Source organism: Chrysemys picta, chromosome 5 (genome assembly GCF_011386835.1).
Source record: "Chrysemys picta bellii isolate R12L10 chromosome 5, ASM1138683v2, whole genome shotgun sequence".
Taxonomy (NCBI): Eukaryota; Metazoa; Chordata; order Testudines; family Emydidae; genus Chrysemys; species Chrysemys picta.
The window spans coordinates 37,105,547-37,131,429 of record NC_088795.1 but is presented as its reverse complement, the minus strand read 5'-3'; the positions used below and the strand labels follow the sequence as shown (position 1 = coordinate 37,131,429).

General features: G+C 43.1%; 1 long non-coding RNA gene and 1 pseudogene across 1 annotated transcript in view; one reads left to right on the top strand and one right to left on the bottom strand.

Annotated features, from left to right (window-relative positions):
* Nucleotides 1-1,750: 1,750 nt before the first annotated feature.
* Nucleotides 1,751-25,883, top strand: part of LOC135983598 (uncharacterized) — a 34,258-nt gene continuing 10,125 nt past the window's right edge. The window contains exon 1 of the long non-coding RNA XR_010601302.1: nt 1,751-2,489. This is a non-coding gene — a long non-coding RNA (uncharacterized LOC135983598). The remainder of the gene's footprint in view (nt 2,490-25,883) is intronic.
* LOC101953419 (interferon kappa-like) overlaps nt 2,788-25,883 on the bottom strand; it is a 35,316-nt pseudogene continuing 12,220 nt past the window's right edge.

The window sequence follows — 25,883 nt, the reverse complement described above, 5'->3', positions numbered from 1 at the left end:
ACACGTAGGGTGACCAGATGTCCCGATTTTATCGGGACTGTCCCAATATTTCCTTGTTTGTCCCGCATCCCGACTGACGTGCGGTCAGGACACTGGACAAACAAGGAAATGCGCCGGAGCCTGGAGCCCGGAAGTGCTCGCACCCCCCACCCCCCGCGTCACCCTCCCCCCGCGTCCCGATATTTGACTTGGGTGATCTGGTCACCCTATCCACACGTGAACATAAGACTCGTGCACTTAACCTTAGCCAAATGTTGACAAATCCTTTGCTGAACTGGAGTCTTAAGGCAGAACAAGATAAGATTTTTATTGGATCTTTGCTGTTTTAAATATAGAATGAATAAAAATCACTACTGCGGTAGGCTGCTATTTTGTATAAATAAATATTTATACAATAAATATTATAAAATACATCTGAAAATGATAAATAAGAGCAATAAATAAATATTATCAATAAATAAAAGTAGATCAACACCAAAATACTGTTTCAAATCCAGTAAAATGATCTGAAAATATTTTCACAGTGCAAGAGGAGACTATATAGTAGCAATAGTTTATAATTCCAGTGCTCTTAATTATACATGACCTAGAATTTGGGATGCTCTTGTTTGCTTTTTATGCTTGAAGCAAAACAGTCCTCCAGAAGCTCCACTTGCTTATGAGTCCATGTTCGGATCTTTGAATGGGACTGTCATTCCAGGCAGCTTAAGAAGGAATTTGACACGAGATATAGCAAATCTGTTCGAGGATTTCCTGGATGGCCACTTGGCAGTCTCTTTCTGCCAAGGCTTGAGAACCTTTTTGGGCCACATAAAGTCCCTTTCTTCTTTCTGACTTTACAGGAAAATTACCCTTCTGTTTTGTCTGGAAGTTGACCTGGTTCACATCTGTTATGCTGAAGTGAAGCTTGTTATAGTTCAGAGGTGAGATTTCATTTTTAAGAGCAGCCCAAGGAAAATTCACAGCAAACAGCTAACATCAACAATTTGGAAATCATAAGGTTTTTCTCCTTCGGTTCAAAGGGTATGTTGTCTTCTGGCATATTTTCAGCAATATCTTTTGTTTTACATTTTCTCATGTGAGTAAATCAATCTGATAATGACAAGTAGTATATGAATTGTGCAATTGGAATTCTGTAGGAGTCGATCCCTTGTTTAATGCAAGACAGACTGATAAGAGTCTAGAAAGGAACTGCTTGTAGAATCAACTTAGAGACAAACCACTCCAGTGGAGGTGTAGTTTCATTCAGCTGTTTTCATAACATCATTACATGAAGCATCATGTGCTGAAATGAAAAAGGGGAATGGTTCAAACATGGAGAGTTTCAAATTCCAAATATAGACCATCTTTTTCTAACCAGATGTCAAATCATAAATCCTTACTGCACTTATGATCTTGTGACTTTTTTTCCCCCCCAAAGTTGTTGAAATGTAAACAGAACAAAACAGAATAAGTAGCCTTGGCCAAGAGAATTCGATGGTGGGATAGAAGTGTGTGCACACAGCTGGTAAATTTTCTGGTGTCCTGATTGGAATTTTCTCTTACTAGGCAGTTGTTAAAAGTGGGCTTTTTGCTGTTCTTTTCCCCAACTAAGATGTTGTAATGGGGTGGTTACTGGCTCCTGCCCTGAGGGGTTTAAAACAGCCTTGGAAGGGCAAGATGTCTGGGCTGATTGGGAGGAAGCAGGCTCAGCTGGGGCCACGACCCAATCAGGGCCAAGCTGGCCCTATAAAGGCTTGAGCCAGGAGCTCAAGCAGACAGTCTCTGTCTGCGTTCAGAGAGAGAAGGGCCTGGCTGCAGGGAGCTTAACTAAGTGCCTAGAGTGGAGCAGGGCTGGGGAAAGGCCAAGGGAGCTGGGGAGCTCTGGCCTAGGAAAGCCCCAGGCTGCAGGCCTAGGGTAAGGCCTATTAGGTACTGGGTTTCAGGCAGGGCCGGCTCCAGCATTTCTGCCGCCCCAAGCAAAAAAAAAAAACACTGCGACCGGTGGCGGCAATTGGGGGTGGGGGGGGGAAGCCACGATCGGCAGCAGGTCCTTCGCTCCTAGAGGGAGTGAGGGACCTGCCACCCTGAATTGCCGCAGGTGCCGCCCCTCTCCCTTGGCAGCCCCAAGCACCTGCTTGTTAAGCTGGTGCCTGGAGCCGGCCCTGGTTGCAGGGGGCAGCCCCTGGGTAGGCAGAGGCAGCAGGTCTGAACCCCTTTGCCTGTGATGAGTGGCTTATACTGCAATCTGCCCCAGTGAACGGGGGCTAGATGGAGACTGGGCAGTAGCCAAGACTGAGGCAAAGTGGGGATAGTGGGTGGGGGTTCCCCTGGGAGGGGGAGACCCTAAGGGGGGGTACTGCCAGGGGGCAGCACCCCAGGTAAAAGGGCATCGGGGTCCAGGGAGGGACACGGGGGCCAGAGGACAGGCGGATCGCTGCCCTGCAGAGGGCGCTCCGGAGCTGGAACAAGCTAATTCCCGGAAGTCACCAGCAGGAGGCACTGCAGGGGTGAGTCCGCTCCTCTACAGATGCTTACTGGGCAAAGTTCTATTTGGTATGGTTAATTATCAACGGATGATATTTTGTCATTAGTTATCAATTATGATATATTTGTATATTTTTCATATAGAACATTGTGTGTGTGGTAAGGAAGCACTAAACTATATGCTACTCTAAAACAGTTTTATTAACATGAGTTTGAAATAGCTGTATTGGTAAAATTCCTATGGGAGAAAGATTGGGCCCTATGTAATAAGAATTATAAAATTATGACCCATCTCTCTTCAGCTGTTTTATTCATAGAATATTATTTGAGTTTCTCTAGGAAAAAGTCTTTTTCCTAGAGAATGTCGAGAATTAGAAGACATCTGGATATTTCCGCACGGATGATCTCCCAGGCATATAGGCTGTATTGCTTTTCTTTCAGGAAATCGTCTATTGTCTGGAAGTATCTCTTCAGTTTCAGGCTAGTGAGCAGGAGGTTCTCATTTCCTGGGTAGGTTATCTCCTTTTCCATCTCAGCACTCAAACACGTCTCCAGCTTCTCAATCTGCTGGTGAAGTCCATTTTGGAATTCCTTTATGGAAGTCCCATTCCAGGGAGCTTGGGTGAGATTGTTGTTAAAGATATGGAAGCGCTCTTGGAGGATCTTGGATGGCTACTGTCGGAGAAAAACAGAGTTCTCACTATTTGTTTAGGTACAGCAAGTCAGATGCTTTATTAACTCTCACAATTGCGCAGAGGGAGAGAGCTAAGCAGGTCTCTCAACAGGTAAACAATTACAGCAAGCATTTATACCTTTTGTTACAGACAATAATGAGCAACAGTTGCATTTTGTTTATACATAGGTCATTCTGATATCTTGTTTTGCTCACTAATGTAGACTCTTAGTCTACATTCCATATTATCTACACAAGGTCGCAGCAACTTCTCACACAGTTCTTTCCCACTCGCCTCACACATTCCTCGCTTCTACAAATCTCGCATTATTAGGGTTACAGTTAGCCTAACTCTTGCTAACGAACTGTCATGCATTGCATCTCCTTCCTGTCAGTTCCTTCTCTGCTTCCACAACCCCCCCTTTTGTACTACTAGTACAACAAACATTCTCAAATCTCTATTTGCATCAAGTCCTGGACTTCAGACTCTACATCAGATGCTTCAACCTTAGGGGTTTTGATTGGATGTAATGACTGTGACGTTGTGCAGTCTATATGGTTTTATAAAAACTAATAAGTCAATATAATGTAACTGAGATAGTTTTAGAGAAAATATGGTAATAAGTGAATGTAACGTAACTGGGATATGCCTCATGCAAAAGGTCTCTTGTAAGGTATCATTACAAAGCTTATAATCTACTGAGTATGATCATCTGATTTGTATAAATGTACCACTCTTGTATCTAAAACTAGAAATATAAAATGTAACTCTGAGGGCCTATTGTAATTGTGTAAAGTGTGGGCCATTAATGATGGTTTGGAATCTTGATGACTCCCATTGTCTGCAGATGTCTGTATTTACCTGTGAGTCTTCCTGTATATGTGTGTGCTGGCAAGTGAGTAATGAAGTCTTGCAGTGACATGTGATCATGTCACCTGAACTGGAATCCATCTTTAACCTGGTGCTTTTCCAGTGAGGGCGGGGTGGAAAACCAGAGAGACAAAGAGTTCCCGCCTTATGCAAAAGATATATAAAGGGGGGGAAGAGAACAGAGAGAGAGAGAAGCCATCATGAAGAATCCCCTAGCTACCACCTGAGCTGCAACAAGAGCTGTACCAGGGGAAAGAATTGTGCCCAGGCCTGGAAGGTGTCCAGTCTGAGAAAAACTTACTGAAACATCTCTGAGGGTGAGATTATCTGTATTTAGTTTGATTAGGCATAGATTTGTGCATTTTATTTTATTTTGCTTGGTGACTTACTTTGTTCTGTCTGTTACTACTTTGAACCACTTAAATCCTACTGTCTGTATTTAATAAAATCACTTTTTATTTAGTAATTTACTCAGAGTATGTATTAATACCTGAGGGAGCAAACAACTGTGCATATCTATCAGTGTTATAGAGGGCGAACAATTTATGAGTTTGCCCTGCATAAGCTTTATGCAGGGTAAAACGGATTTACCTGGGTTTAGACCCCATTGGGAGTTGGGCATCTGAGTGCTAAAGACAAGCACACTACTGTGAGCTGTTTTCAGGTAAACTTGCAGCTTTGGGACAAATGATTCAGACCCTGGATCTGTGTCTGGAGCCAAACGGGAGTGTCTGGCTCAGCAATACAGGGTGCTGGAGTCCTGAGCTGGCAGGGAAAACAGGAGCAGGGGTAGTCTTTGCACATCGGGTGGCAGCTCCCAAGGGGGTTTCTGTGATCCAACCCGTCACAGTCAATGCATGATTAGTATGAACATGAAAGGTATTACTATTATTACGTCTTTTACAACAACAATAACATAATCCTAAGCTAACTAATAACAATACAAGCAATAATATTCCCATAGCAATACTATAATGCGGTTGTTGTACAGCCTTAGTCATAAAGCACAATACATCATACTTAGTACATAAAATAGATACTCTATAAGCAGTATGAAAGGCATACTTTTCAACTTGATACATATTTTGAAGCATGTGAATTTGCCCTTGTACTTCAGAGATTTTCTGAATCTCTGGTAACAGTGAAAGCAAATTTTGAAATCGATCAGGTACTAAACTAGTCCAATGAAAGGGTATCTGGAACCTAAGGACTACTTGCAAAATTCTATCTGCAGGCCAGTAAATAATATGATTGCCTGCAGTGGTAATGAGATTAAAATGTATGTCTTGCAATGTGGTGGCTTTAACATACACACAGCTATCATTAGCTTGAAAAAATAAGTGTCCTGTCAGGGTAGTTCCTTGTCCCCTACCCTCCCAGCAAACGTAGTCATGAAGAGTAACAACTTCTCCTGGCTTCAGTTTACGGATACACTGAAGCTGTGGGGGTTGTAACGGCCAAAATGTCCATTGACTCCCTAACCCCATCCAAATGTCAGATGTAATCCCAGGAGCACTGACTAAAAATCGATTGGGCATACCAGGAGGTCTAATTTCCCAGATGTCTCGGTGAATTACCCAATCCCACATGCATCCTCCCCATGGACCCGGCAGGATTGGGTATGTGGGAGCCCCCCCCCCCCGCCCCCAACCGGTCCATATGCTTGAAGGAGCACTGAGAATGTCTGCACTTCCACCCAGAAAGTCTCCAAGTATGTCTCCATGGCCACAGATTAGATGGTACTCCTGATGTGTCTGTAAGGGCAGTGGGCCAAGCCTGATGCTCTAGATCATTCTGAATGGCCATTAGCTGGTCATTCAGGAAATCCTGAATCTCTGAACATGCTAGATCCCACTGCAATGCCTTCCCAGCCTCAGTGATATTCAATACCATCTCTGTCAGCAACTTCTGGGTCATTGATATTAATGGCATAAGAAGGGGTGTATTGCAATAAGGTACAGGTCACATTATTAGTCACGGGAATAATTTCTATGCAGGTAAAATTTCCAGTGGCAAAACAAACTCTGGGTATTCGTTTAATTGTTCACTAATTGGGTGACCAAATAACAATAAGGGCCTCTCTCATTTAATACAGTGCAAATTCCAGGAACATTCGCTATAGAGCCCATCAATTGCAATTACAGATTCTTGGGGTTCACTGGTAGTGATATCATATACTTTTATCTCCACTGATCCATTCAATTGTTCGCTTATATGGGATATCCTGAACCTTAAAAATATATTTTTCAAACAATATTTAAATAAATCACTAAAGTGTGAAGGCCTTAGTCATTGGTTTTATCAAATATATGGCATTGTCTGTATTTGGATGTGTTACAGGGGTAATAGTGTAATGGAGGAGATGGCAGGGGCAATGGCAACAAGGTGCCTTTGGTACTTATCATTTAAAATCCAATTAGGGAGGGCCATACATGCTGAAGGACTTATCCAAAACACAGGGCGCAGCCTGTAGAATAAACCCCAAAATCCAATCAATACCACGTTCCTAAGCATGGGTCCCACAAGTTTCTTCCTGCCAGTGTATAATTCTTTGTTTCTTCACCAGGGTCAGTTCTTAATGTCTCTTGTAGTCAGGAATCCCTGGACTTTGGTGGTTCCAATGAAGCAAGTGTTCCTTCTTCTCTTTTCCTGAAACAGTGTGGTTTAGCATCATACAGGGGAGAGGTTACTAGCACATCACCCTGTAATGGTTTCGCTTCTTCTAGAAAAATCCAAAGGCACAGTAGGTCTGTCAGTGGACAAGGGAGAGGTTACTAGCACTTCACCTTGTCTTTTTTTCCTTTTTCCTGCTGTCCAGAAGGCACAGCAGAGCTAGAAGGAGAAATAGGCTTATCAGTCGGAGAGTCCTCCCGAGGTGGAGGGGTCTTTTTACAGTGAGAAGCATGAGTCCAGGCAGGTAGTCCTTGGCACTTCACAGTGGTGGTGGTGGTTAACAGGACTTGGAAAGGGCCTTTCCAGTGTGGAGCCAAAGCAGTCTTTCATTGATGGACTTTACGTAGACTCAGTCTCCTTGTTTCAATGAATGGCAGGGCTGCTAGGGTCTTTGGGTAGCACTTCTTTTATCTGTGAGAAAAGAAACCTAACACATTTCATTAATGCCTGACCGTGTTTGGCAGATCTCATAGTTGCTTGGGCACATTCAGGCCCCCCTTTTCTTGGCTGTCAGCCAAGTCTTAGCTGTGGGTAGTATCCTTGGATGGGGCCAGCGTCTTATCTTTGGACTGAGCTTGCTAGCTATTTTTTCCTCAGTTAACTCGTTCTGTTCTTTTTCATTCTCCCCTTCTTGGCTTCTTTTAACCTACAAAGGAAACTTCCACTCTTCACTCATACACCTTTTCCCAACAATGAACACATACACATTGCCATTATACAGTACATTAGTCTTATTATTCAGTGTATGCCATGTACACCCTTCCAGTAAAATAACTCCTATACAGAGCTTTGGAGCAACAAACCAGGACAAGCACACCCACTTCTGAGGAGTCCACTTGGTACAACCTCAGGTGTCCAATAGCTTTCCTCCCTCCCCAGCCCTCTGGCTAGAAATCTGAGGTAGCCAGAAGGATCCCATGGGGAGTGGGTTAACCTTCCATGTCCTTGCTTCCAAAGACTGTTGGTATGCAAATTTTAACAACAATTTTTTCAATTAAAAAAATCTGGCCAATGACGTTTCTTTTTCTTACTTAAGCAACTGTATTAGACTTTAGTATATCACATTTTCCTGATTTATCCAAACACTTTTTGTATTCCAAGTTGAATAAAACAAGTATCTGCTTTTCTTGCTGAACCGTCCCTTCCATGGGCACCGGCTTTTTCACTACCAATTTAGATAGGAGGGTGGGCTTCTCAACTAGCCCCCACCCTTCCTGGTCTCTTCTCTTAAACATTCTTACTCACAAGGCTACCAGAGTCCTCCCTCGTGAGGCTTGCCACTTGGGCAAAACGCATGGCCCATTGGCGTTTAACTATTCAATTTTCTCTTGTGGCAAACACACTGCTCTTACAGCATATGCAAACACAAATGGTTAAATTCTGACAAGTCCCTGAAGGACCGGTACTTGCTTAGCCAGTGCTTCCTTTTCTGCCTGGAAGTCCTGTCTCAAGGCTTGCAACTTGCCCTGGGCGTAGGTTTGAGTTGCTGCCTGGTTCATGATCTATGCTCTTAATTGCTCAATTCTAGTTATCAAGTACACAACTCTTCCCTTTTCTCCAACTTCTCTATTGCCCAGTCCTGCTACGACTGGGGTAGATCCACCTGACACCCTTCCCAGTCAACCGGGGTGGAAAGAGGAATGCTAAATCCCTCTCCGGTTCTCAGACTTACTGCGGCTGAGAGTAGGCACACTTTCATACTCACACATGTACGTCCAGACTGGCCATGTCTGTGTATAACGTTCAGAGAAGGTGCTGTGCAATCTCCAACTTGCTTCCTCTCTTGGGAGGGCAGTTCTTTTACACCCTGAGGTCTCCTGGGGCGTCTTTTCAGTGATTCCAGTCCAGGCCGGCTGCCTGTGGCTTCTTCAGCGTCCCCAAACCACGCCGGCTCCAGGGTCGCAAAGGCAGACTGTTGGATCTCACTGGACAGTTAAGCTTTGCAAATGTAATCTCAGCACTGTAACTTGTATTGCCTTTGGTTTGACTATGTCTATATTTTTTCACAGTCAGCTGAGGCCGAAAGCAGTTTTTCTTTGTACTTAGCCTGGTCTGCATTGATTCTTGACCCTGAACGCAGATTAACTCTCTCTTTATCTCTGGACCAAGCTGAATTTCAAATTAACCCGTTCCTTTCCTCAATAGACAAATTGCTCCCATTGTGTGTCAGAGGCTTTTTTGTGATTAAAAGCTCCTCTGAGATGTATGATCTTATCTAAATTGAAGGTACCTTCTAGTGGGCATTGTTTAGATGAATTTTCACACGTGTAATGATTCCAATTCTCTAAATACCTGCAGGTTTTAGTACCATAATGTACGTACATGAAATAAGCTGGGGTACCCTTAGTGGGTGAGAGGGAATCCTTAGATTGTCCCCCACCCATTTTCCAATCACACACACAGGGAGGAGGATGCCCTGTCCGCGCTAGAGGCACATAAACTAAGGATCTCTCCCTACGGGGTATTCACACAGGGGAGACTAACGAGGATGGCCACGACCCTCCTACACCTCCCTTCAGCAAAGAGCGTCGGCTAGTCTCAGAGAGACGGCGCCGCTTACCCTGTTGCATCCAGTGAGATGATCAGACTGTCAGTGGCTCACACGGAGAGGAAAAGGGGAGGGAAGATGGGTTCACACACTCCTAGACCCAGGTAGCCTCCTCGTCGGACGATGCCAGGCCGAGTTAGCCCACCGTGGGTCGGATCTCCTAAAAGATCCTCTAGTTACCGGGCTTGCGTTAGAGTAGTTCTGGTCACGAGCCAAAAGACTTTGCAGAGTACTCTGGGCGTCTTCCGGTAACACTCAATTCACACTGGTGTGTACACACACACACACCAAGGCCTTATTCCAGGTACTATTCCCAAGTACCTCGATGCATCACTCGAGGCGGTAAAAACCCCTCCTGAGGCGGTAACAACCCCTCAACACCGGTGCATACCTATGCACCTCGCATATGCATACAGGGGGCGGCAACAATTCCCCTTGCTGCACAGTCAATAAGTTCGGATGGCGTGAGCCCAACTGGGACAGACGGCCCCACGGACAGTCCTCCTCCGACACCCCAATAGAGATTTCAAAAGGTCTCCTACCTCTATTGTGGCGCCATGGGGTTCGAAGGGGAACGATCCGTAGCAGCTGCCGGTGCCTCTGCAGGCGTTGCCATCCCGGACGAGCCCCCAAATTGTCGGAGAAAAACAGAGTTCTCACTATTTGTTTAGGTACAGCAAGTCAGATGCTTTATTAACTCTCACAATTGCGCAGAGGGAGAGAGCTAAGCAGGTCTCTCAACAGGTAAACCATTACAGCAAGCATTTATACCTTTTGTTACAGACAATAATGAGCAACAGTTGCATTTTGTTTATACATAGGTCATTCTGATATCTTGTTTTGCTCACTAACGTAGACTCTTAGTCTACATTCCATATTATCTACACAAGGTCGCAGCAACTTCTCACACAGTTCTTTCCCACTCGCCTCACACATTCCTCGCTTCTACAAATCTCGCGTTATTAGGGTTACAGTTAGCCTAACTCTTGCTAACGAACTGTCATGCATTGCATCTCCTTCCTGTCAGTTCTTTCTCTGCTTCCACACTACCTTGTGTAATGATGTGGTTCTGGCGGGACCCAACTGAGACTGCCAATTCAGGACAAATTGCTCAAACAGGGCAGTTACATCCCTAGGCTGGGGTTTTTCCACCTCTAAGGCAAACCGAACCAGCCAGACAGTGAAGACTTTGGTCTCACCCCACTAGCTAATCACAAGTCACACAAGCAATTCCCTAAGACACTCCAGTTTCCCAGTATCCCCACAGTGCCACTTGTTATGGGGACAAATGGTTATGAAAACCAATACCCCAATAAAAGAAAAACGGTTCTCTTGATCCCAAAGAACCAAGCCCCAGATCCAGGTCAATATACAAATCAGATCTTGCCCATAAATCACGCTGTTGCCAATCCTTCAGAATCTAAAGGTTTCTTAATGGGCCATCAAGCAGGCTAGGCAGAGCTAACACCAACTTGTCTGGGATGTCTCCCAGAAGCATAGCATAAGTTTGAAATACAGACAGTATAGAGCCAATATTCATAACTTCAACTACAAAATTGTTACTACACATGTATAGACAGCATAATCATAACCAGCGAACTATACCCTTTTCTAAGACACCTCATTTGAGCCCCTTTATACAAGATTTGGTGCCACTACAGGACCGTGGTTGCAACCATATTCTATATGGTCCCTGATTATATCAATAACGTCACACCTTGGTATTCTTTTGCTGGGACAGTCAGATCTCTGGGCTTGAAAGCTGTCCTTTCATTTAGACATTGGAAGGGAAAGTTTCCACCCATTTTCTCCAGACGCTCTAAACTCTCACTGTTCATTCTGGTTTGTAGAACATGAAGCCTGTTACAATCTGGACATGAGATTTCAATGGAGAAGACCAGCATAAGCCAAAATTGCAGCAAACTCTTCCTGATCATGATGCTGTCTTAGATTCCCTGTGTTAGTGCAGAATTTGAGCAACTGGTGCCCGTTCAAGGTCTTTCATAGAATTCTGTGTTTTAGACCCATGTCTCTGAATGTAAGTATTCTGTAGGAGAAGGTTTTTCTTTCCTCACTTTCTAGTTTTCTTTTTACTTTCAGTTTCCTACTTTTTAGTTAAGGAAGTGAACATCCAATCAGAAGATCAAAACCAAAAAGAGTCCCTTTTTAAATATTAATAAAACCGTACATTTCTTTCTTTAGGTTCCTCCCTTCCCCATTAGATAAAGAAAATGTAAAGGGTAAGAAGAGTATGATGACTCACAGTTGTCAGACAGTTACAGGTTAGAGTAGGGACCTGTCTGTCTATTCCCAAGTACCTGTAACTAGCATTGTTGGGTATGACTGTCTGTTACCTTAGTAAGAATATCCGTGCATTGAAGTGGTGATAATGAATTTGGGAAGATGCGGGGAGGGGGTGAACTAATGCAGAGCTGGTTCTTGCTAGACCCTGCAGACAAGAGCAGTGGAGTGATGTGTAAAGCTGCTGTTCCTTCATTTTGCCGGAAGATGGAAAACTTTCCCCATCTTGACAGATTTCAGCGTGGTAGCTGTGTTAGTCTGTATCAGTCACCACAAGTACGCCTCGTTCTTTTCCCTATCTTGTGTGACACTGAAAATTCTAAAAACCTGCTATGTTCTAGCTGTCTCCTTCCTTCCTTCCAAGCTTTAAGAGGGAGTAATGCTGTAGGGACCTCTGAAAATTTGATAAGGCATGGAAAGAATTCCTGTGGGAGATTGGGGCCAGACAGCTATTAATCTCATGCAATTTCCTGACCATTTGAAAAATGAGGGAGGAAAAACCTTGTTTGTAGGGATTACCAGAGGATGGACAGAGGACACTGAGCAGGGCCGGCTCTAGGTACCAGCACTCCAAGCATGTGCTTGGGGCAGCACTTTCAAAGGGGTGGCACTCCGCCCCCCTGCTTTTTTTTTTTTTTTTTTTTTTTTTTTTTTTTTGGCTGGGAGCCCGTGTGAGGACAGGAATAGCAACCCTCCCCTTTTGCAACTAGGTGCACTTTTTGCCATGCGACCATCAAAGTAGGGCGCCATGCGACTGGGTGAGGAACTGGCTGGTGGAGCGAGCGCAGAGGGGGCTAATCCCCCAGCACCTCTGTGCCGGGCAGGAGGATGGGGTGCAGCTGTGCCTCTGTACTCCCATCATGGCAGCAGCTGCTGCTGGGAGAGGCTTTGCACCCACGGAGTCGGCGCCTATGGTAGCCCCATGTGCTTACAACCTTAGCAGGAGGGATTGGGTACATGCAATGTACAATGGTCCGTCGCCCGGTGTGCTTGGCACCAATAAAGACACCGAGGGGAGAAAGCAAGCCAAGTTTATTTCAGAGCTCTGAAATGGCACTAGGAGACCAGCATGTCTCAAATCCAGTGCAACAAATACAAACAACTTTTACCTTTTATACTCCAAACTGTTTACATACATCTCTTTGTCTGGCTGTTCCCCCTTACCCCTCCCTTCCAGACAACTGTTACAATAAGCTCTACATAAGCTTGTGAGAGAACTTTCTCAGTCTTTGCGACCTTGAGTTAGACGCCTGCAAACTAACTACCCCGCTTCTTATCTCTCTTATTTCTGCTAGTGTGAGTGAAACTGCAGCCATCTGCTAAAAAGCTGACCAATACATTTCTGCTTTAGCCTACTTCAGAGCACGTAAACAGTTAGCATAGAAGTAGGTGAGAGTTCCCAAGATGGAGTCACTGTGGTTCACAGACCCAGAGCAAAAGAGCTTCATCGGCACTTTTGGCCTTCCACTCTCCCGAGTTACCTGGTAGCTATGCCTAGTGGACCCCAACAAGAAGAAATTTGACATGAGATGTAGCAAATCTGTTCGAGGATTTCCTGGATGGCCACTTGGCAGTCTCTTTCTGCCAAGGCTTGAGAACCTTTTTGGGCCACATAAAGTCCCTCTCTTCTTTCTGACTTTACAGGAAAATTACCGTTCTGTTTTGTCTGGAAGTTGACCTGGTTCATGTCTGTTATGCTGAAGTGAAGCTTGTTATAGTTCAGAGGTGAGATTTCATTTTTAAGAGCAGCCCAAGGAAAATTCACAGCAAACAGCTAACATCAACGATTTGGAAATCATAAGGTTTTTCTCCTTCGGTTCAAAGGGTATGTTGTCCCCTGGCATATTTTCAGCAATATCTTTTGTTTTACATTTTCTCATGTGAGTAAATCAATCTGATAATGGCAAGTAGTATATGAATTGTGCAATTGGAATTCTGTAGGAGTCGATCCCTTGTTTAATGCAAGACAGACTGATAAGAGTCTAGAAAGGAACTGCTTGTAGAATCAACTTAGAGACAAACCACTCCGGTGGAGGTGTAGTTTCATTCAGCTGTTTTCATAACATCATTACATGAAGCATCATGTGCTGAAATGAAAAATTTCAAATTTCCCTAACAAGAAAAGTTAAAGTAAGAAAACAATGGAAGTAAAGACAGTCTTTCGGTATACTTGCATCAGCAATTAGCCTGGTTTCTGGGAAAGATTAGATACAGACTCAGCTGTGTGAAATATTTACTAGAATTTGATGAAATACTGTATATTTAAATTTCAATTAAAAAGAGCAGAAAACTTTTTTGGGATTTTTTTCTCCTCTATATGTCAGCCATCTTTATTTGAATGTATAATTAGAGATTAATGTGGCACCTTTTCCTATTTGCAAATAATCTGCAAATAAATTCAGATTTTGTTAATGTGTTTATTTAATATGATTTGACAAATGGCTTGCGTTCTGCTCTCTGATTGCTCAGGATCTTCTCACCACATATTTGCTATGACTATTCCCTATTCATAATTTACTACTTGTTCTGTATGATGGTTCACCTGAGTCGATGTAATTGTCTCTTCCCTGATTTGTTGCCTTTGAATTCCAAACTGCTTTCAAGATGACTACGTGAACTTTTCTGGAGAGAATCCTCTTTAAAATGTGTAGTTACAAATGTACTCGTTAAACTTTGTCTTTACCCAAATATTCTTTTTGAACAAAAACTCACACGTACAAATATTTCTGAAAATGTTTACAAAGGGACAGACATTTTTCATAAGCCTCAGATGTTTAGGCTATGGCTGAAATTTGTGTTGTAGTGCTATTGTTGACTGATAGCTCTCCATAAACACTATCTACCTACCGAAAACGTGGGGGAGAGGTGGATCCTCACTAGATCTGATCCAACAGGCAGCTTTAGTGCCATGATTTTAAATTTTGGAGTTAGGGTAATTTTTAGTCAATACTTGTGTTTAGTCAGCATAAGTGATGCACTGCAACAGAAGGATGTAGTGTGGCCCCAAGTGACCATGATCCAGGCCCATAAAATGGCCTGAAGTGTGGAGGAAACTGAGACAGGGAGTTTCATGTCGGGTTTACTATTTTTGTATAAATCTGTGCATTTCTTGTGTCATTAAGAAAAGAGCAATAGGGTGTAAGAATCCCGTGCAAAGTGCCTGGGTCTTCTAGGCTACACCTACCATATGGTCCTTTGAAGAGGTAAACAAGAAGGCTCACACCTATAGGTGTATTTCTGCTAGAAGACATGTTAAGCTATGAAAATATTTTGGGTGTCATGCTGGTCCTGAGGGCCTAGGGTAACCAGATGTCCCGATTTTTATAGGGACAGTCCTGATTTTTGGGTCTTTTTCTTATATAGGCTCCTATTGCCCCCACCCCATCCCGATTTTTCACACTTGCTGTCTGGTCACCCTATGAGGGCCTAAGGCTGATAGGCTGCACGATTCTATTTCCATGAAGAAGTAATAGAGTGAGAGTCAGGGCCTAGGAAATGTGCCAGGGAGGCCAAGGGAAGAAATAGTTCTGCCACCTACTGAGACCCAGGGAATCTGAAAGTCCAAGGGGGATTCAGTGTCTGGTGAGCTGCCAAGAAGGGGAGCTCAGAGAGATTTGTGACATAGGGATAAATGGGCTAATGTTTACAAGCCTGAGAGTTGAAATTTGTCAGCTGAGTGTACACAAGCTTGATTGACAGGGATAAAGGGACAGGTGCATGCAAGCCTGATTGATGGAGGGGGGTAAAGCAGGCCCTTGCAAGCTTGATTAGTGGGGGAGAGTGAGACTGGGCACACTGAAACCTGCTTGATGGTGGGGATTTGAAGGGCTGATGGCTGCAGCAACCTTTATGGAACTGGGAGGGAGGAGCACAGGTTGCAGGAGGGATGTTTAGAGGTGGCGATGGGAAGCCAGTCTGTGTGCACATGGCTGGAATGCTATCTGCAGTTACAGCAATCAGGGAGTCCCCACATGTTAATACCAGGGGCGGCTCTATGTATTTTGCCACCCCAAGCACGGCAGTCAGGCGGCTTTTGGCGGCACGCCTGTGGGAGGTCTGGCTGGTAACGCGGATTTGGCGGCATGCCTGCGGGAGGTCCGCCGGTCCTGCGGCTTCGGCGTACCCGCCGCCGAATTGCTGCCAAAGCCACGGGACCGGCGGACCTCCCGCAGGCTTGCCGCCGAAGGCTCCCTCCCTGACTACCGGCCTCACGGCGACCGGCAGGCCGCCCCCACATGGCTTGCCGCCCCAGGCACGCACTTGGTGTGCTGGTGCCTAGAGCCGCCCCTGCCTAGGGCTCCCACTGACCTCAGTGGGACTTCTTCAGAGGGAGCCTTATGTACTTATACAGAAAGAATTGGGTTCAAATATATTTGTTTGTGTTAGGAATTTGTAATTCATAGTTTGGAGGTTTTGGCTACACTTTTATTCATAAACTGCGCAGGAACTTTGCCCTTTGCAGGTTGTGAAATCCATATCCCCACATGGTAAATGGAATACTATGTAAGACCAAAGTATAAAAGCTTCCCCCCCCCCCCCGCACTTGTGCCCTGTATCTCTCTTTAAAATGTGATCTTTGACCTCAGATGTAAATTGATGTTGGACATCCTTATGTCTGAATTGATGTTGGACATCCTTATGTCTGACATGTGAACTTGCAGACCTCATGGAGCACTTTTATTAGGTCTGTCTCTATAAAGAATTACAGTCATTCCCATCTTGAGTCAGTGTGCTGGGGCTGGACTATTTTGTTGCACTCGGCTCTTATTTTGTAGAACTTAATTTTTTTTTAAGATAATAGGATTTATTACTAATTGGAAATGTTTCTTATTTTGTATTTTTGTTAAGCAAAAATTGGTATTTTCTCACCGCTCTGATGATAAAATCCTTTTGCATTTGTCAAGCTGTCTGGAGTAGCTCGACGAGCATGAGTGACAACCTCAGGGGAGACTGTGAGGAAGCAGGGCTCAAACCCCAAATTGGTTGGGAGTTCTACACTTAGATTTCACCAACCAAGAAGCGTGAACTCCAAGCGCTATAGCAACCTACCCATGGAGTTACAGATAGTCTTCTGGCGTAACCCAGTCTGTATTGCCACTTGGGCAAACTTGCCTTTGTGATAGATGGTCCCTTACACTAAAAAAATCACAAGCAATATTCAGGTTACGACCAGTCCCGTACCTCAGGTCAATTGCACCTTAGACCTCACACCAAAAGACAATACTTGTAGCCAATCCTATAATAAGCTAACTAAAGGTTTATTAACTAAAAAAAGAAATTTTATTTACAAAGTTAAAGCAGGTGAACAAATGAGTTACCATCTTCGGTTCCAAAGGGCAATAGACGCGGCTGTGATCTGCATTCTATGTTCTTGAGAGCTAATCCAAGCTAAACAGCTTGAGGATCCCTTGCTTATGTGTAGAAATATTGCCCTCTCTGAATGCCAAGCACCAGAGTGATGCAGTTTTTTCTGGTCAGGGATTTTTATATCTTTCTCCCTGAGTTCAGACTCATTGGACTAGTGTTTGTGCCCATCTCTTCTTCATGGGTGGGCGTGTGAGAGGGGGACACAGTCAACAAAGTCTCTGGCCTTTTAATGTTTCACAGCGGCTTGTTTGGTTTCAATGGCCCTTCTTGCGTGAGGGACCAGCACTTTACGTTAATTGATGCTGCTTTCCTGTTTGAGTTATGCAGTTAGAGATTTACATGCAAACATTCAATATAACTTTATACCATGGGATATGGAGGTTATAAGTGAGATCAGTACATCCTACAAACATTTCATCAGGTCTAAAGACATTCTTATAAACTTAACATCTCTTTTAACACTAACACACAGCTGAGCCGGCCTGGTTTTCAGCTGTGCATTTGTCAGGGTTCAGTGAGGCCTTGGGATGAGCTTGGCAGCATTATATATAAAGGCCCAGTCCTGCAAAAACATATACATGCGCTTAACTTGGTGGACTATGGGCTTGATCCTGCTGCCACTGATGTCAATGGCAATATTCTGCCATGTGAGTCATCCTAGTGCTCTCAATGAGACCAGTCACAGTGTTTAAAGTTAAGCATGTGCTTAAATCTTTGCACGATTGGGGCTAAAGTTGCTTATTTTTGAACGTTGTGGTATTTTCCGTAATTACACTAGCTAGCTTCTATAGTGTGCATGCTTAAAAAGTCCATTTTAATTTTAGTGATGCTAGTAACCAAGTTTTTCATTGAAAAGTTCTTTAAAAAAAAAAAAAATTCCATGCAATCTTTTGACATAGACATTCTTTTTTTTTTTAAAAAGTTTGAAACTTTGAAAATGTTAATTAAACTAGTTTTTTTCCTTTTTTAACCAGCTAATATTTTGAGAGTAATTCCTGGTTCCAGTGGCATTTCCCATTTTAAAAGTCACGCCTATAGGTAGAATCTTTTACAATGGAATGAACTTTTAAAAGTGGAGTAGTCACACTTTAAAAGTCCAAGAGACAATGATATTTACATTTTAAAAAAGAGGGTTTTTTGTTTTTTTGTGTCAAGTCTACTCTTTCTTTCAAATGAATTTTCATCATTTACAGAAATGTGATTCTGGAAATGTCAGCAGGGAAGTAACTCAGTGACCCCTTTAAACGCAGTTAATTTAAAATATTTAAATATATTTCATGCAGCAAGAATCCTGGATTTAACTTCAAGATCTTGTTTTAGGAAAATAAGTATCTTGGGAAACATTACACTTCAATCATTTTTTATAATGGTTCAACATACTGCACATACATTAAAATAGTTTAACATTAATGTATTTCCACTGAATAACCACATCTACTGTAGTTACTAGAAGCTTAATTATTAGTGAATGCACAAGTGGAACAATAAAGATGGAAAAGGTTCAAATATAAAGTAGTGAGATAAAACAATTAAAAAAAAACAATAAAAATGTTAAAGGGCTGAGATAAACGTCACACGTTTTAGCCATTCAATCGCTTCAGGGTCAGCAGAATGGAGCCTGGAAAGTCCTGCCGATAGACAAGCATGAGAAGAGCATCCGTTCAGTAGCTATGCAGATGGCAGTTCCTGAGCCCCACCAGTCTTGTCTTATTAGTTAGATCAAAACTTGAAACTAACCCTGTTAGAAAAATCAAAGTAGTGTGGCAAAAAAATTCAAAATGTTGAACTTGTTTTCCTTTCAAAATAGAACCATTTTTCCAATTTTTTTAACTGTATTTCAATTTCTCCCCAAAATATTATCAACATTTTATAAAAATAGATAATAAATTTTAAATTTAATATTTGCTTTCAATTTTTAAAATGTTCACATTTTTCATAAAGTGTAAAATATTAACAATATTGACATGTTTTGCACAAACCTTTTTTAATTTTTTTTCCAAATAACTTTTTGTTTGTAAAACTTCCAGCTCTGCCTGAAACTTTTTAGGTTTGTTTTCCTTTATTTTTGTTTCTCCATTTTAAAAAAATCCTAAAGAAATTGCTATTTCAAAAATGTGAAGCCTGCAGATTGGTAAGTGTTCAACTCTCCGACGTGGTGCCAAGGAAAATCTAACATAGATTAGAGTAAGTCAAGTCCAGACTTTGTTTATTCAGTCCTTTTTCACATTAATAGTGCTTCATTCATAAAGTGTGATGTGGAATGCAGGTTAAATTGAACAGGTGCAACTTTATTAAACCCTGTGGACTGCTCTGTCCATGCGGCTGAGTTGCTTCCAGCCTAGCTCCCTGCATTCCCTCTTCCGTTGGTGTCCCTTCAGTAATTTCCCAGTGGAAACATTGGCTGTGTGAGGCCAGTTCCACTGATAATGATGCATCTTCCCTATTTTCCAAACATTTTTATATAAACATTAAAAACAAAGAATTGATGTTCAGACTCCTATCCCACGTCCTTTCAGCCTGAGACTGCTAACATATAGCCGAGCTGGAGTCTAGTTTTTACCACAAACTCAGCTGGTTACATAGTCTGAGATAATTTTGGTCTCCTCATCAAGGGACCACACAGGACTGACTCTCTCACTGCACATATGTCTGTGGTATTGAAGTTTCCATTGTATTCCCCATGTAAGCATCTGTTGGAAATATTATTTATGCGGGGTACTAATTCACAATACTAATGTAAGCATTAATTCCTTTATTAAATCCAAAGGATGAATGGTATTTATAAAATTGATCTAAATAAGGAACAATTTACTACATCCAAACAGTAACAAAACATTTATAAGCATTTGATCAAGATATTTACAAACAGGCTAAAGTCCTGGGTGCTTAGACCCACAGTGATTGGCTCCAACTTGGTCAGGCAGGTATTAGCAATGAACCCTTTAAGAGTTGTTACTTTTTTTTTATATCTACCCTTTAACAAACAAGCCATATCGTTGCCAATTGTTGGACCTTAGCTAAGGCCAAATGAAGGAGTTTATGTAGCTGATTATTGCACCTGGTACCCAATTAACCGTGTTTTATTTCTATTCCCTTATTTAAGGTTTGGGCTAAAATAACACTGGTATTTCTAAGGGCCGCTACAAGTTTCATACTCTTCTTTCTCATGATCTCATCCTTTTTGGTCACGTGCTTTGGGCCTATTCATGCTAATATCCCCACTCAATTTAAAACCATAATTCACACAAATCTAATTTGGACCTACATTACTATGTCTGTCTAATGTGAGATTGCCTTCCCAGAGCAGCTGCTCTCACAGGCGGTGATTGTAAGTGCCGCGGACCGTCCCATCCCGAATCAGGGAGTCTGTCAAGGTCCCCAAAACTGCATGTAGCAGCCATTGTGCATAAGGCAATTACATAGCGGGTCTATCCCCTGCCCCTCATTGGTCTCTGTGGAAAATCTCTGTCACGCCCCAGTTTTGTTGTGCTTTTGGAAGCAATAGTTTCCCAGGGCTCCTTGAACTGCTGTGAGGCCTGGGAAAGTGATGAGCTTCAGAGTGGTACAAATCTCCTCTGCCTTGTTTCCCAATAAGGTAACGTAACACTTTTGCTTTCCTGCTGTTGTCATCCTCCAGCACAGCCAGGTCTGTGTACAGCTCAAACTCCTCCTTCCATCACTGTAAAATCAAGGCCTCTGGGGGGCTGCAGACCATGTTCCGTGGCACATGCGACCGGCTGCTACACTGCAAAGAACTCTCAGCTCTGACGTCATATTTCGTTAGCAAACAATGAAGCTGAGCACGTATTAAATTGAACAAGTGGAACTTCCATGTAAACTGTGGGATTACTCTGTCAATGTGGCTGAGCGGCTTCCAACCTAATTCCCCATATTCCTTGTTCTCCTGGTGTCCTGCCAAGAACAGTCCCTGCGGGGAATGTTGTTTCACTGACCCTGCTACAAATAGCATCGAAGATCTTTATTTTTCTGTCTTCCCCTCATTTAATAAGGTCGGAAGTTGATGGAAGAATTCCATATTTTCTCATGCCACTTTTCAGTTTAGAAATTCCCCCAAGGACAAACCCGCCCAAGCCCAAGGGGAGGAGCCAGATGCCGTCCTTGCTCAGTGTTCTTGTCCTGCAAGAGCAGCCAGGAGCAGAGTTAACCTGATTTACGTAAGGCTAGTTTTGTTCTAGTGTCTCGTCCCTGATCTACGTGCAGAGCAGCAGCAGAGGTGTGGCCTTTACGAGGATAGGAGAGAAAAACAAACACAGGAAAAAAAGTGGGAAGAAAGTGAGCAAACAAAAAACTAGGAGCACAGAAGTGAGGAAGAGCCCCACTCAATGAGTGAGAAGAAACCAACAAAACAAGGCACGAGGGAGATGCAACAATGGTTTTGCATCAATTGATCTACATTTGGGGACTGAATTTGGTTCCTGGTTTGCTGATCCACGTGTTGTAATTGTTCTAATGTGTGGGTGCAACTGTTCGCATTTGCAAAGGGCTAGCTCAAGTGCATGCATATTGTATACCAATGAGCCACAGTCAGGGATTGAAAATCGAAACCTTTAACATCTTCCTATTATAAATAAGTGGGGCTGCAGGGAGAGCCTCCTTCCAAATGGGAGATGAAGTGCCTGATTTCTTAAATGATGAAAAGAAGGAGAGAGAGAGGATCTAAAAATGGGTTATTTTGTCTGGGTTCGACAGTTAGAACCCTGAAGCTGTATCTGAACTTCTCCTCCTGAATAATTTTACCAACAAAATTTGTCCTCAGTTTGTTTTTAACTTACTTGTATAGTATTTTGCAAATATGTTTTGCAAGGTTCCTGCCAAAGAATTAAAATAAACAAAATATGGGGGAAAGGAGGGCAACATACAATTTAGTTGCTAAGTAGTTGGTTATATTTACCATGGGTTTTGTTAGGGGTGTGTGTGTGTGTATTTTTGGATGCAATTTTTTAAAGAGAAGAGTGGGGTTTATAGGCTGCATGGATATTGGAGGAATAGGTCAAAGCCTCAAATGTGAAATTTGTCTATGCAGAAGACAAAGCTTTCTCAGCAACTGACTATGAATCTGGAATTCATTCTTTGGTGATATCATGATGACCTCAGCATCTTTAGCTACTGCATTTTGACCTAGCCTGACCACCATGACATCACAGTTTGGGGGGGGGGGGCAATACCTCCCACCAAAACAAGAAACCATATAACATAGACTACTTACTAGGGGGAGGTGAGAGAAAAATCACTATCTTGTCTATGCTATAATACTGGGAGATGTTCAGAAATCTTGGTGATGAGGGCCATCTGAGACAGAAAACTGGTTTTAAAAAAAAAAAGAGTGCTATGAGCTAGAAAAATTGTTATACGATATCTTCTTTCAGTGTATCCTCTCACTTATGCAGAATGACTCGATCCTGCGTTCCTGGTAGTACTCCCAAAACCAATATACACTCAAGACTTCACTGGGAGTTTTGATTGCAAAAAAAGGAATGCAGGATCTGACCCAGTGTCAGTAATTGTGTACACATGTAAACCCAGACTGGAGTTTGCCAGCTCCTGGAGTGCCAGACTCACACTTCTGAAGCTGCAGACTCTAAAATGTGGGACAGTGACCTTCAAAATGAGAGACAATGCACCTTCAAATGAGGAACGCTATAAGAGACATTAAGTTTTTATTTAAAATAGCCTGGAACTTTCTATAATGAAAATAAACGGTGACTCTGTGTACTAAAGCCATACTTTGTGTATGAAGTTTGAGAGCAGCCCTGGCATCTCCTTGCACAGCACTGCAATGCCCTAGTAACTTGCCAGCCCAGACTGAGCTGAGCTGTTTCCTCTTAGACTGAAGTTCCAGTCAGAGCATGCCCAACAGGTGTGAAGGGGCATGGCTACCTCAGCCCATAGCATGGGATTAACCCCCTCCAGCCCAGTGTGGGGCAGGTATTCCCCGTCATGGGGCCAAATCAAGAAAGTGCCTTCAAAAAGAAAAAAAAATGATCTCAACAGCTCCCATTCTCAAGTACAACAATGTTAACAAACGCACAATGGTCAGTATGTATACAAGCAGCTATGGCCTAGGTGGTGAATTGTTGCAACAACATGGCTCTGAAACCGGTTGCATTTTGCTCTTGCACACTCTCAGAAGCATAAAAATGATATGCGCAAGCATATGAGAACTTTTACATATCTCTGTGCAAACTTGATTTCTTTACACTGATAAGACAATAAACCACTTGTAACATTCATTAATGGAAAAGACCTGGCTCAAGCACTGCTGAAATGCCATCTGTTGCTAAGGTTAATGAGATTTAACCCAATAGCTAAGTGTTTTCTGGGAAAAATTTGGTAGTAGCAGACACTCAGTCATGGAGCCCAGTATCACATTCAACTGCCCATGAGCTCAAAGATGACGTAGAAGCATACATGGATGCTGTGGACACATATAGGCCAGTGTCAGAAGAGAGACTACTCAAGCTACAAAAAGCAATCTTGACAGACATACAACTTCAGGAAGTTCTAAGTTACATTAGGGGCAGCTCACTCAAGTATCTAAAAGAAACGAAGGAAGTAACAGGAGACTACTTTGCAGTGCGTGTACAAGTAAGTGAGTCAAGTGGACTCAAAATTTAAAGGGAATTGCAATTCCAAATGAAATAAAAGGAGAAATCCTAAACCTCATCCATGAAGGACATCAAGGAATAACTAAATGTTGTGAACGGGCCAACCAGTCAGTGTGATGGCTGGGCATCAGCAAGGACTTAAAGAATAAAGCATCTGTATGTGAACACTAGAGAACTAACAGACCAACGTGACACAAAGAACCTTTAATAACACGACCTTTACCAGGCAGATGTTGGAAGAGACTAGCTGCAGATTTATGCAAATTCAGAGGATGTCATTACCTGGTCATCATGGAATATTTTTCCATGTATATAGAAAGAATATACTTGAAAGGCATACCACGTCACCGTGTTATTGAGAAACTGAAGTTCGCTTTTGCTCACTTTGGTATTCCAGAGCAACTAGTGATGGACAACAAACCACAATTCACTGCAGCAGAATTTAAGTTGTTCCAAACAAAATATAATTTTGATCCTATTACTAGCAGCCTACATTATCCACAAGCAGATAGAAAGGCTGAGAGATCTGTGTAGACAGCCAAGACAATCCTACAGCAGGAAGAGCCATTCCTTGCTCGAGAGTAGCCAGATTGGATGAAAAGGCCAAAAGAGCTTATGAACACTTTTAGAACAAATGTTACTCAGTTAGAGAATTGCTGGGTCTAGAACTTGGTGACTATGTTTATATCAAATTGGATGGAGAAAAAGGATGGACAACTGCATCTGTCATAAAGAAAAAGAATTCAGTACCAAGATCATATGTGATCGAGACTGACAGTGGAGAGTTCAGCATAACCCATCAACGTCTGCAGTTTGTTCCTCAGAAAGAACAATCAACAGAGAAAACCTTACAGATGGTGGATGCAGAAGATGACTCAAAAATTCCAAACCAACCACAGCCACTCATTGCAACTAATGGACAGACAGATGACAAAGTAGTTACGCCTTTGAGTCACATAATTTAGAAAACCAGTATGATTCAGAGACACCTAACTGTACTTAAGACAGTGTGATAGTGTAGGACTCTGACCAGGAAGCCAGGAGAGGAGCCTGCCTGACCCAGCATGAGGACACAAGAGGACCCTTTTTGTTTAAGCCAGCCACTGTTCACAGTGCTGCTGCACATGTCCCCAGACTCATCTCTAGCATACCATCTTCTGGGGAAGGTGCCTGGAAGGGAGTTAGGGGTGGTGAAGATTTGAGTGTTAGTAGGTGGAGAATTGGTTGATTTGCTGATGTTTTAATACTTAGTTAACCCCAACGTTTTTCTTCCCCAGATCCTATTTTCCAGCTCCAAATAAAGTCCCCTTTTGTGGTGGTGGTGGTGTTGTTGTTGTTTTTAGGTGTGTCATTCCTTTGCTGGAATGTATTGTTTATTGTGTACTGGGCGTAACTGTAATGCCCTCGTGGCCCAGACGGAGTCTGCTTTGTGGGACGGGCTCTGGCCAAGAACAGGCCCCTGCACGAATGCAGCAGGGAAACTCCCTTCCACCCCAGAGACACTTGTTCTACCCCGCTCCTCTCCCTCCTCGCCCACACACTAAACACACGCACAGTGGAATAGTACAATGAATATAGGAAAGGGAAATATGTATTTATAGAAGGATGAATGGAGGAAAAACAAGGGAAAATATAGGGGGAGAAGTAAAATGATTACATCCAATACAAAGATCCAGCAGCCCAGTGCTATCACAATATAAAAGGACAGATGTTGAGCACTGCGTCCAGACTCAGAGTTCAGGAATACTTGGCAGAGTTCCAGTGCAGCAGTGAATCTTGAGTGTTCCTGGTCATCTTCAGCACCAGTCAACTTTCCCCAACAAGCCCTCTGGTGCCCTCTTCTACCTCTCTCACAGAGCGACAATCCTCCCACTTAACTGGCTACAACCTTTCTCCATATTCTCAGTGTAGGCATAAGCCTCAGTACTCATGGCCCTATACAGTCTGTCTGAGTGACAGCGATACTAGGTGCAGCTCTGCTTTGTCCTTCTGAGGTGATTCCTTACTGGCATGGTGGTCCTCCTGGCTCCCATTCTGGGATGTCCCAAGTCAGCAGTTCTGTCTCTTGCATGCGTCAGGCTGGTTCTCAGCTGCTTCGCTATGTGGGGGTCCGCTTGCTGTACAGACACCCACACGTCCCTGTCCTCTCTTTCAGCCCCCTCTCCCTTGGACAATCAGCACTTCCTCTTCTTGAAACAATAGCACTTCCTCTGCCTCAGGACAAGGTTGTAAAGCAGCCATACTGTCTAAATCGGAAGGGGTTACATAGGTTTTATACTGCTTACCAGCAGAGATAACATTATTCATTTTCCCAAGGGACAAGGTGAAGAGTCACCTGGGGTGAAGGCACCAGGTGTC